This window comes from Papaver somniferum, chromosome 5 (genome assembly GCF_003573695.1).
Source record: "Papaver somniferum cultivar HN1 chromosome 5, ASM357369v1, whole genome shotgun sequence".
Lineage (NCBI taxonomy): Eukaryota > Viridiplantae > Streptophyta > Magnoliopsida > Ranunculales > Papaveraceae > Papaver > Papaver somniferum.
The window spans coordinates 57,782,710-57,797,157 of NC_039362.1; positions in this window are offsets into that span (position 1 = coordinate 57,782,710).

Below are 14,448 nucleotides of genomic sequence, written 5' to 3' on the forward strand. Positions count from 1 at the left end.
TTGATTCACTCGAATCAATTCATGAACATTATAGCCACAGTTTGCGAAGATTGCATTCCTTATTATATAAATGTTTAAGTTCTGTACACAACAGATTTCAGAAAGTAACCCACTCAAGTACGCAAACGGGTACACATACTTGAGTAGTCGGACTTGAGTTTGGTTACGCCAGTACGTGTACGGGTGCGCATACTTCAACACATTCCAAACTCCAGCAGATTTTCACGGAAGTGAACTTTCCGCCGGTATGCGTACGGGTACACATACTTTCCCAGACATCTGTAACCACCAGTTGGCGTACGGGTACGCATACTTCAGGTTCCCGGTTTTGGACTTGTACACTAATGTGATTAACACACTATGCTTATATCCAAACATGGTTACATGATTCGAAACTCTTTTATTTCAATCATTGAAACTTTCTTAGAGGACGTTATATAGTTGTTGTTCACAAACTATTTTTCGTCAAATCAATTTTCAAGTTATTGAAATTATCATAATGAAACATTCCAAGACAACATCAAATGATTGTATCACATAAACCACGTAAGATGTGACTCGAAAATTTTCATATGATCTTATTCGGACTTTCGTCACGAATGTAAGATGAATTCGGCCGAAGCGAAAGCTTGCCAACACATATTCCAAGAAATATATTAGCGAGATAAACTCATCTCGAAATCTCAAATGTGTATAATAGAAAACTATATCGTAACACGACTTATGTCTCAATATAGGAGATAGAGTATAAATAGACTTTCCAAGTGATATATATGTTTCAGTCTCCACTTACCTTTTGTCGATAAAGTTCCACAAGCTCCACTTAGTAGTTATTCGTCTTCAACAGATGAACGCCGTGAATTCTAAAGCTCAACTACACAATCTATGTCCTAGTCCGAGAAATCTGAATAGGCTAGAAATCAAGACTCATAGTTTTGATCACTAACATTGACAAACATGCTTGAGATAGCAACGCATGCGAGTTCGACCGAGCAATGCTCTAACAATCTCCCCCTTTGTCAATTTTAGTAACAAAACTATCAATATATATGGATTATAAAATAAATAAAAACTTTGTAGCTTCTCATCCAAATGCTTGATCTCCTTGGCATCTTCAACATTACTCGAAATCTTCGTCACTTCCAAGTACTCCAATGATTCCAAAGGTTGTAAGTTTAATGTCATCGTTGTTGAGGATTCGTAGCGATAAAAATGAGAAAACAAATGCTTTTGATCATTGTTATATAGTGTCATAGTATTATTACACAACATCAAAGTTCAATTGCATCACAGCTTTGACAATAATACTACGGTGTATGTATTACTCCCCATTAGTCAATACATCATCTCAATATGAAAACGACTCCCCCTTACATAATGATCCGTAAACCATATGTATTTGTAGTATGAAACTACACATTAATTCTCCCCTTTTTTGTCAATAAAATTGGCAAAGGTGTGAAAACTAGTGGAATCCTAATGAAATTTTCATAGAGATTCTTCATGACCAAAAGAGAACAAACATACCAACAAATTTAGATGCAATCATAAAGTCGAAGCTAAATGCATTCATCAAGGAGTTTATAACGATACAAGATAACCGCTATAAAATTCCACAGCCGCACTCCCCACAAAGATATGGCGATTAAGCACAAGTTCATAAACGAACTCTCCCCCATAAAATGTCATTCCCGAGAGAACAACAAAGGCGACCTTGCTTTTACAAGAAAAGAAGGATTTCATTGGATATAACCAAATCACATGAAAACATGAATTTGTATCCAAAAAATCAATAGAATTAGCCACACAAGATGATCAATTCAATTGCACATGCTCGACATAAGAGAACTCACGAAGCAACACAGTAAAAACACAAAGATGTGGATCCGGGAAGATCAATATTGCGAAATAAACAAGAAATCACTCTATTTCCATCACCATTTGCACAATGACATAAAATAGACAATTCTTGTAAACAAAAGTTCATCCTTTCTTCCCATCAATATTTGCACAATGACATAAAAGGCATAACTTTTGTTTATCAAAAGCTCATTTTATCTTTTGTCAATACTTTCATACCGACATATAATAGAGATAACTTTTGAACAAGTATGGGACAGTCAAGGTTCACGGACGTAAACAACATATCCCATAACAATTTGCAATATATAAAACCATAAAGATTAAAAATTGCAAACATCATCTTCCAAATAGCTTAGAATTTAAATAAATAAATCTAAAAACATTGAAGATGAAAAAACATTTGGAACTAGCTATGTGTAATCACAATAATGGCTATTCCAAACTTTAGTAATCCTTCTCAAAAACAAGAATAAATTCTCATAAGAAGTTTCCTAGGGATCAAGACAAACTCGTAATGCACATATAAGATGATTTGTCCTTAGAGGGTAGAATCAATCTTTTTCGCCCGGATTTACACCAAGCATATCTACCAAAGGCGTATAAAAAGATTTTCTTAACAAAGAAGAACATACAAAGTCATTAACGACCATGCACCATAGTTCACATAAAATGACTGCGAACATTCAAGAATCCCATAGTAATGCGTACTACTGGCCATTCTTGAACTTCCTTCTTTGTGATTCACCAACAACATTCTTGTAGAAGCTACAAATGAGCTTAGAAGAGTATTACTCAAGAATCTAAGTGCCAAATTCCAAGAGAAGTGGAACAAGTGCGACGAAACGGAGAAAAAAACAAGAGACAGGACAAAGATCAATCTTAACTCATCCAAATTCAAGAATTATCATCTCCGTTTTCAATATAATTCAAAGAGGAAGAGAATGCAAAAAGAATGAGGTCATTCCGAGTTCGGACGAAAAAGTTACGGCTAAAACAAGTTTACCGAATATCGACGTCTAGGGAAAGTATTCATACGGGTTTGCAAACGAATTTTCGTGACCTGGAGCAGTTAGGGGTGGGACTTGGGTTGGTTGGGTGGGTTCAAAGGCTTGGCCGAGGCAGACCCGATCTAGGAATTCTTTGCCCAGATTACCCATGAAACCCGTGGAACCCATTGAGTTGTTGTCCAAGTCCGCTCAAGTTATGTTCCTCGGGTTCCCCGGGTTCCTCGGGTTGGCCCAAGTTCCACTAGGCATACAAGATTGTTAATGTGATAATAATAAATTTAGTAATAATAAAATTTAATTGCTCCATTTATTTTAAATTTCCAAATAACCGAAGATTATTTACAATAATATAAACTCTTTTCATATTGAATGATTAATGAGATAGATATAATTTATATTTTCATTAATATATTTGAAGATAATATCTAAAATTTCTCTAAATAGATGATAATACCAATTATAAAAAATATCTTATCTATAGTTCTTCGGGTGGGCGTGTTATTTGGGTTAGAAATATTTATGCCCATGCTTGCCGAAATTTAACTCGGGTTCATAAAATTTATACCGAAGCTTGCCCAAAGTTTTGAAACACGTTGCCCATGTCCACCCTACGTTCGGGTTGGGCATAAGTTGGGTGGGTTGACCCAACCCAAGTCCCACCCCTAGGAGCAGTATGCAAACGGGTATGCGTACTGAAATCCGTGGATTTTGATTTTAAATGATGATATGCATACATGGTATGTGTACCATGAAGTCCAAACATCCCGAACTACTATTTTCAAACCTAAACATATAAGAACCTTAAACACATATCAAGTTAGGTAGAAATGAACGATAAGTAAGGTACATGGATCATTATAAGTACTCTAAGCAAATAAAAACACAAATATTGCTCAAGTTTATAGACATACCTTTTTAGAAGAATCCAATCGAATTCTACAGCCTTACGGAACATAATCTGTGTGCCCCAATTCTCGTGCTTCCCTCACCGTATACATAGCAGGGCATTCCTTGGTGATGATGCACTTACAACACACTCAAGTTGTGTTGAGGTGAACAATGTCTTGCTCACCACAAGTGACTTTTGGAGTATCATGAAAGAAAAAGCGTTTAGAACATTTCACATCCAAATCCATCTTTCCAAAGAACTTATTAAGTTCCAACATCATGGATACTGCCTTCTCCATATTCATGGAATTTTCTGGGAGATCATTCCTTTTCACACTCAAAAGATCAATGAATTTCTTTGGTATCCACTTCTGAGTACGTTTAGGAACAACCGGAACCTTCTTCCCATTACTCTCTTCTAGAATTCTCGGAAGAGAATTGGATTGACTATTCTTTTGCAAGTTGGTCTTTCTCCAATTTGGAGCATCAGATCTTATCTTTGTCTTTACGAAGTTATCCTTTTGATAACCATTACGATTGTGAAAAGGATTCGTATGACGTTTATAGGAAAATCTAGGTTTATCACAGCACTGACTCCTTTGTCTAAAGGTTGGACAGTTACAACCTGTAACGTTAAGGGGATTAGTCTTAACATATGATCTTGGTTTCACAACTTCTTGTGATGCCCAAACGAGAACATCATGAAGTTTCTCATTCCTTATACGGAAACGACATCTCCTTTCCAGGTGACCTTTATTTCCGTAATAGTGGCAAACATAAGGAATGTTCTTACCTCGATCCGTGTGTGCTGACTTTGGAGGTTGATATACTTTGATCTTTTGAACCTTAACTGCCGGTGAATGTATTTCACTTTTTCCATCAGTGGAAACCTTTTGTTTAGAAGAATCACTAGCCTTGACATATTTTAGCTCTTTGCTAATACTTGGAGCATCTATTCCCTTATAGCCCAATCCTCGTGTATCACGATGATTTTTACTTGCTCCTAGCATAGTGGTTAACTTACTTGAACTAGTATTGAACTTTTTCAAGTCATCTTCCAACATCTTGATTTTATCAATAGCGGCAGCTAAATCAGCCTCAAGGCGTTTTTCTCGAGCGAGGAAAACGCTTTCTCTGTCATCAAAACTAACTTGTTGAGAGTTAATCCTTGCTTCAGATTCTGCAAGTTTCTTTTTCAACGAAAAGTACTTTTGATAAAGATTATCACATTCAAGTGACTTCATACGTGGGTTTTCCTCAGAATCCTTGAGGATCGATTCGTTAGAACGATTCGAAACATAACCACCTGCGTAACATCTTCTCAATTGCTTGTTTTTTCGACAGAGAGGAGTCAGAAGAGGTGTGACATGAGAAGTTGTCATCTTCTTTTTTTCCAATGAATTCAAAACCTTAACATACTCCGAGACTTCCTCATCAACCTCTCTATCAATATCTGAATCACCTTCATCAGAAAGCTCATCTAACTATTCTTCTAGGAGTGTTTCCCATTTATCAACAGTTTTTACATTAAGAGAATGTTTAGATATTGACATAGATGTGACAGTTCTCTCAGGTGAATCTAAGCTTTGAAAAACATCTGGTAATTTCTGACCCGGTACGTTATTAGAGATAGACTCGTCCATAATCAGATAGCTATAAACATAGACTTGTAAGGTCTTTAACGTGTTTGCCTGCTCTGATACCAACTGAAAAAGCAGGGGTCTAACAACCACACCCAACAATTCATTTGGAAATCTGAGAGTACTTACTCCAATACACTTTCTAGAGAATCAACTAGTCAGTCAGACTCAATCTAGATAAAAGTATATCAAAGAGTTTAATATCTCTAACTCTTAATTCAATCCGCAATCAGCAAATAGAAATCTGCGAGCCCGATTGAATGTAAGAGGAGTTAACTTGAACGGAACCAAAGACCAATGTTCAAGTATCAATAAATGTTAATCAACAACCAAAGGTTTGATATTCTAATTGATTGATCTTAACGCACAACCTGTGATATTTCAATTATATAACAAAATATAATGCGGAAAAGAAATAACACAAACACCAGAGTTTTGTTAACGAGGAAACCGCAAATGCAGAAAAACCCCGGGAACTAGTTCAGATTGAACACCACACTGTATTAAGCCGCTACAGACACTGGCCTACCACCAATGAACTTCGGACTGGACTGTAATTGAACCCTAATCAATATCACATTGATTCAAGGTACAGTTGCGCCCTTACGTCTCTGATCCCAGCAAGATCTTACGCACTTGATTCCCTTAGTTGATCTCACCCACAACCAAGAGTTGCTACGACCCAAAGTCGAAGACTTGATAAACAAATCTGTCTCACACAGAAAAGTCTATAGGATTGAATAAATCTGTTTCCCACAAAAATACCCAAGAGTTCTCGTTCCTTCTTTTGATAAATCAAGGTGAACATGAACCAATTGATAAACCATATTTGTATTCCCGAATAACAACTTAGTATTATCAATCACCTCACAATAATCTAAATCGTATGATGGCGAAACTAGATATTGTGGAATCACAAACGATGAGACGAAGATGTTTGTGATCATGTTTTATCTTGCCTATCAGAGAAATTAATCTCGAGAAAATCTTAGAGAAGATAGTACTCAAACGATAGAATCAGGGAAGATCAGAACACGCAACTACAAGAGAAATAGTTGGGTCTGGCTTCACAATCCCAATGAAGTCTTTCAAGTCGTTAACCTACAAGGTTTAGGAAAACCTAAAGTTAAAGGAGAATCGACTCTAGCTTATGCAACTAGTAACACACAGGAGGTGTGGGGATTAAGTTTCCCAGTTGCTAGAGTTCTTCTTTATATAGTTTTCAAATCAGGGTTTGCAATCCAAGTTACCTTCGTAACAAAGCATTCAATATTCACCGTTAGATGAAAAACCTTATTCAACCAAGCTAATATCTTTTAACCGTTAGATCGAACTTAGTTTGTTACACACAAATTATATGTACCCTCATTTAGGTTTATGAACCGTACCCAAACGTGTACACCCATGTTGGCTCAACAATGGTCAACCGAAGTTATCCATATGATAACTCTCATATCAACCATATCCATCTTATCCATAACTAGTTCAAATGACTCAAATGAAACTAGTTAAAGAGTCGTTCAATTGCTATATTCTTATAGAAGTATAGAAGAACACAATCGAAACAAAATCGGTTTGGTTCACTCGAATCAATTCATGAACATTATAGCCACGGTTTGCAAAGATTGCATTCCTTATTATATAAATGTTTAAGTTCATGTACACAACCAATTTTAGAAAGTAACCCACTCAAGTACGCAAACGGGTACACATACTTGAGTATCCGTACTTGAGTTTAGTTACGCCAGTACGCGTACGGGTGCGCATACTTCAACACATTCCAAACTCCAGCAGATTTTCACGGACGTGAACTTTCCGCCGGTATGCGTACTGGTACACATACTTGCCCAGACATCAGTAACCACCAGTACGCGTACGGTTACGCATACTTCAGGTTCCCGGTTTTGGACTTGTACACTAATGTGATTAACACACTATGCTTATATCCAAACATGGTTACATGATTCTAAACTCTTTATTTCAATCACTCAAACTTTCTTAGAGGACGTTATATAGTTGTTGTTCACAAACTATTTTTCGTCAAAGCGATTCTCAAGTTATTGAAATTATCATAATGAAACATTCTAAGACAACACCAAATGATTGTATCACACAAATCATGTAAGATGTGACTCGACAATTTTCATGTGATCTTATTCGGACATTCGTCATGAATGTATGATGAATTCGGCCGAAGCGAAAGCTTGCCAACACATATTCCGAGAAATATATAAGCGAGATAAACTCAGCTCGAAATCTCAAATGTGTATAATAGAAAACTATATCGTAACACGACTTATGTCTCAATATAGGAGATAGAGTAGAATTAGACTTTCCAAGTGATAAATAAGTTTCAGTCTCCACATATCTTTTATTGATGAAGTTCCACAAGCTCCACTTAGTAGTTCTTCGTCTTCAAGAGATGAACGCCGTGAAGTCTAAAGCTCAACTACACAATCTATATCCTAGTTCCGAGACATCTAAATAGGATATAAATCAAGACTCATAGTTTTGATCACTAACATTGACAAACATGCTTGAGATAGCAACTCATGCGAGTTCGACCGAGCAATGCTCTAACAAATACGAAACCTACACAAGCAATGAAACACAATGCAGAAATAACACAACTATGACAATATAAGAAGGAATCACACAACAACGGCAATTACGTGGGAAAACCCCTCCAAGGTGAAGGGCAAAAAACCACGGGAAAATCTTCCATTATAATCAAATAATGGATTACACACAATTCTCACAAATTGGGGTTACACTCTTCTTCTAGGTGCATATAACACTTGTATATTGAATTTACCTAATTACACTCACCACTAGGGTGGATCAACAATCATTCACCTAAATAGGTAAGATTCACTATCAATTGACAATAACAAGCGTAAGATTACTTACTACTAGGTTTGAACAAACCCTAGATTTCCCCCTCTGAAAAGATGTGGAATTCATGGAACAATCTTCACCATACTAGCCAAACAGACCCTTATATAAAAACCCTTTTTATTCCTCTTGAAGATCAACTCAAATCTCACAAAAACAATGGTGGCTTCACTGTTTTTTCCTACTCTCACTGCCTCCCTTTCTTTCTCTTTTACACGAACAAGAGAAGATATCTCCTGGATATTTCAAAGTGACACATAAAACCTAACTTGTCACTTGTTAGGTAAACTCCCTATATGGTTAGGGGATAACCACGTATTGGACCATAAGTTGTGACCGGCCAAACATATCAAACATATTTCAAACTAATAATTTATTAAATGTTTTAGTAAATACAAGATATTACCTGACCCGTGAATGAGTCTTTTGTACACGACATCTCTGTTTTTCCGATTGCTTGATGATGCACCGTTCTTACACAGTTTCTTCAACTTGATCGTTTTTGATGGTAAAATTCAGTGAAACATTCACTTATAAAGTGTGTTTTGAGTTTAACTGAAGTATGATTGTCTCAATTAACTGGATTTCAAAATAGACAGTTCTTTTGTATTTTGAATGAACATGATTATGAAATTGACCGATTATGATCGAATCAATGAAGTTTTTGATGTACTTTAAACATATTTTTTGGCTTACCTAAGTAAATCATGGAAGAAATTGTGAAAAATATTTTCTTCAACATGATTAAAAGCAAAAGCTTTTATTGATTATATTATTGAAATTTTAGTCACTGTAGTTGAAAAAAAGAGGAACTGGAACCACAGAAAAGGATAAACGAAAGTCTTTCTATCTTCCGATCTCGGTGTATATGGGAAAGAGTAAAAAAGGTATGTATAAAATCTTTGGATAAAAGCTACATTTGAGGATTAAGGTGACATCGGGTTTTGTCGCCTAGTGAATTTGCGTTATATGAGATTTTATAGCGCAAACTTGGGTTGCACAGACACTCCATTTCTTGAGCCGTGTCCGCGTCTGATTCGCGTCGGACACAGGACGCATGGGACGCTGACACGACGCGTGTCCGACGCGCCAATTTGTGCGTCCTGTGCGCGTCTGGTTTGGACGCACCGATGACGCGTGTCCGACACATATTTTTTTTCAGTTTCATTTAAAAAAAAAAATAATAAAATTCTTTCTTTATTTTTACTATTATTAACCAAATGAAGAAAGACAAACATTTAGATCAATAATTTAGGTCTTTATTAGGGTTTTGTAATTGGAAAAATGACATCACGTATACCCTTAGTTGGGCATGTGTTGTTTTAAGAATGTATTTTGATTGTGCCATGTGTTTAATAGTGACCGCTTGTTTGATCTTCGGTGTGTATAAACAAACGGTATCTTCCGTTCTTTTGAAATTTATACACATGTAGCATCATTTTTTTAATTTTTAGGATCGAAATACTTGACTTTGTTGTATAAATACATGATTATATATATAAATAATATACAAATAAAATATGTATATACGTGTCCGCGTCCTAGTTTTATGAGAATTTTGTAGTGTCCGCGTCTAGGCGTCCGCGTCTGTGCAACCCAGGAGCAAACCAATCTAACTCCTTTAAAATCCTAAATCATTGGATCCCCATGTTGAATGGTGAGTGTCACCGCTCAACGAGGGAAGGGGCCACGATCAATGAGGGAAAAGGTCCGCGAGCAATGAGAGAAGAGAATTGAGTTTTCAGGAAGGATGAGAGAAGAGTTCTCACGTTAAACCTGGTGAGGACATTTGGCGATACACTATTGGTCAAGGGGTTAAACCTAAATCTTCCCCCAAAACCAGTATCTCTTGCGCACAACGCCTCGGATTTTTGCTTTCCGTGTTTTTTTTTTTGCGTCCTTTCCTTTCTTCTCTGCTATAATTCCTGCCTACAGTTTGTTGATTTTTCCAGGGTTTTATTTTGTGCTTTAAGAGTCAAACCAGAATAAAAAAACTTCATGCTTTAGGAGGCAAACAAAATCAGAAAGACGATGATGAAGAAGAATAAAAAAGGAGGTATACACATAAATAAAAACCCTAGGTTTTGTTCTTTTAATCATTAGTTTACCTCCCGTTTTTATTTTTATGATTTTAATATACTTGATCAAGTCTTCTTTTGATTGACGAATTTAATTGGTTAATGGTTCCTAGACCTTATTTTGTTGTCAATTACTTTTTTTTTAGGGTTAACTCAAAGGTTGGGTTCTCCAATTTTCCGTGTTTTCAGTTTACTTTTAGTGTTACTGATTTGGGCTACGTTTTGTTGTTCCACGCCAACAAAAATCAAGCAGGAGACAATTTCCATATGTTTCCCAACCATTATACTTTCTTTATTTTTGCTTTTCTTTTTTGTTTTGGATTTTTGATTATATCTGGGATCGATTTTAAACAAGTTAGTTTGTAGAAATATTAGATCCAATTTTATTAGGGTATTAGTTGGTGCTATAATTATTTTTATCCTTGATGAAAATTCAGATTTTGGTAAATCCATTTAGTTTATTCCATCAGTTTGTTTCACGAGTTTTCTTGATTCTGTGTTCTAATAATTTTTTATGTTTGATCATCGACGAAGGTACTATATTGATAATGGTATGAAGATCACGATGTAGCTATTCGTGATTGTTTTAAAGTAGAAGATTTTCGTGAAATCCATGAATTTTATCTGGGTAATCTTTTTATGACTTAATTCAAAATTTTCCTTCAGTTTTTGGTATATTTGGTTTGATCATCGACGAAGGTACTATATTGATAACGGTATGAAGATCACGATGTAGCTATTCGTGATTGTTTTAAAGTAGAAAATTTTCGTGAAATCCATGGATTTTATCTGGGTAAGCTTTTTATGACTTAATTCAAAATTTTCCTTCAGTTTTTGGTATATCTAATTGATCAAAGGCTAAAATTCCTAGGGATTTTACAGGCTTTAGCAAGAGAATCAATCGCTTGAAGAAGATAAAGGTATATGAGTGCCTCATCAATGACAATGATAGCAAAGTTTATACTATAAAGGTAAACAAAATCAAACTCAAAAAAAAATTATAGTTCAGGGTAGCGTTTATTTTGTAACTTTTGGTTCGGATATTTTTCTTATGGAATTAACTTTAGATTGTTATATAGGACAATGAAAGTAATCTTGATCTGTTTTATTTACAATCACTGAGAAGATTTTGTTAGTCATTGCCTTCAACTGTTTTTCTGAGTTGATGCCAAGATTTAATCTCTGAGTTGATACTAAGATTTAAGCTTTGTCGGTTGATTAATTTACTGTGAGGAACTTTTACTTCAGCGATCATGATTATAAAAAGTGAAATAATACATTCGTAAATGCTCATAACATGTACATATACATATATATGATTTAGTAGCCATTTTTATAGGATTATTGATGTGTAAGTTATCATTCTATAGGTTTTGTGCGTGAGCTTGGTCGACTACTTGATTTTTTTACTGTTAACTTTCATTGTTTACTTGGAAATTCAAACCTTTATTTGTGTTTTAAGAGCATACATTTTTTGAATTGTTGTTTATTACTTCTATATCACTGGATTAATAGATACAAGCTGCCGCATGCTATACTCTGATGTACATGGACGGAGGTTATCAACATTATTTAATTTTAGGACATGATATGAGAAGCGGGTTATGAGACTGATGTTTGGTCTGTTTATGGTGCAGTTTAGTAGTTGCAAGTGACGCTTTTGGTGTTGTGTTGGTGTGGGACAACAAATTCATTGATGGTGAACATGGAAGAACTGGAGATTCAGGTCTGGTGTTGGGTGGGGTTAAGGCTGGCATTTGTTGGGGTGATGAGTTAGCAGATGGTGTTGCTTCTGGTGCCGAGAATTAAAGAATGGTGTTGACTGTGTTGCAGAAAATGGTTATTGCAGGTGGTATGTGTTGTTGCAATAATTGGAGTTGGTGTTGCTTGAGTTAATAAGTTAGAATGGCTAGGCCCTTGCACTCAAGAAAGAGCAGTAAGTGAATTGTAGAATTATTTCTTTCCTGAAGTATGTTCATGTACCAAACTCAAATTTAGTGTTTATGTTTGTTTTTTGAACTTACTTATATGTCGTGCTACTGAAGATCACTTTTTCTGGCTTAGAAGGTGCTGAGTTACTTCAGAAATTTGCTTAACCTTTAATAAATAAAATATTAGTCATTATGCAACTCCTAAAATTCTTATAATAAATTAGGCTCTCTATACACTTCCATGATACTGCTTCCTGCAGTTGGTTGTCATTACTGCCACTGTGCGAGTTTTCTTCCCTATAATGGGAAAAATTAAAGTGATTTTCTCTGATACAACTTCTCAAAAGATTTACTTGGATTAGTAATTGGCCATTGTATAAGCCAAAGAGCTCTGACCTTTATTATACTGTTTCATACTATAAATTGAGTCTTATAACATATCTCTTCTAAAATCCCATGATTCTGTTTAATGGATCTTTTTCAACATTGCATAAATGAAGATCATGTAATTACGTGTCAAAATTTTGATGTTCTTAACACATCATAATCTTTTACGTGTCACATTATCACATTTGACCTGGACTATTAGCTGGCTTAATTTCACGGACAATGATGTAAGTAGGGCGCATGATAACCACCGATCCTTCCAAATATTAAAATTAAAATTTAAATTTTGTAAAATTATGGTTAACCAAATCAAAATTCCTAAGCGACGGGGAGGCGAAACCAAGCCACACTAAATCAAAAAGTAGAAATTGACGTTTAGTCCCAAAGTTAATGGGCTTTAGACACTTTAGTCCTGTCCCTTCAAGCCTAGTATTAGAAGGTCCAAATTTGCCAGATCCAGAACGAGTCGGTCCTTTCCTAAACGATTTAGTCTAAAATCATCTTTTATTATGACAAAAATACCCATCAGCTACTTCGGAGATATCGAGCTTCTTCATTTTCTATTTTTTTCATTTTCATTTAATGGAAATACCTTTCCGAGCGAAGAAAATATCAGAAAATTAAGTCTCTTAGTGAAATTTCAATCAACAAACTTATGATAACAAAGAAACGTTCGATTCAGCTTGATAAACCTAAACCGTCTATCAACAGTTCATTTGTTTGAAGATTAACTTGAAATTTGGATGAAAAGTTGAGGAGATTCAATTACAACAAATTAACTTGAGAATTCATCGTCGAAAGCAATTTGAAAGGTAAGTTGCATCTGTTCTTATCATTTAGTTTGATATCCATTGTTAAATTATTGATTTTAGGAATTTTTGACGGTTTTAAAAACCTAATTATTTTGATTTAAGTTCGAACATTTTATTAGATTAATGATTATATAAGAGTCTAGATCTATAATCACGTCATGTTAATCTACCTATCTCTAGAAATTTCCGTGTTCCTGAACCTATTTCCAAAAATGGAGACCATCTGAACGTGTTTTCTATCTTTGATTTTTGGACATGTAATCAAGAATTATACCTAATCTCTTATTGCTTTCATTTTAATTTTGTATTTGAGCTTCATTTGTGTGTGTTTGTGTTTTGTTAAAGGAACGGAGATCTTAAAATTTCATGAGTAGAAAGGGATTAGAGTATTTGGAATGAAATTTGGGCTTGTGTATTTATGACACTGAGGATGCTCAGAAAAGAGTTGCAATTGATTCTTATTAGTTCCAGTTTTCCACTACGGTGTTTAGTAGTGTAGTTGTAAATTGTCTCTTATTTTAGAGGAACATATAGATATTTGTAAAGATTTTCAAATGATAAACTATATTTGATCAGAAAATTGATTACTTAATTGTTGATTCTGTGAACTTGGGAGTGTCTTTTAATATTATTGTTGACTCTTAATGGGTTAGATAGATGTAGAACGAATTCAAATTTCATACGTGAATGCCTTAACGAGTCATGTTTTGTATAATTTCATCTCTAAATTAAGACTTTAAGAGTAAGGGAGCTAGTAGCAAAGACTAGAGGGAGTTAGAAATGGTTTAGAAGTCACAGTCCCCACCGAAGGTATTATCTGTTATAATGACTAAATATTTTAAGACATAATTTCTCAAATCAGTATGGCTGATTATAAATTATTCCAGCTACAGGTCTCATGATGAGCATAGGGGCGGAGATAGTAGAAGGAGAAGTCGTATTAGGAA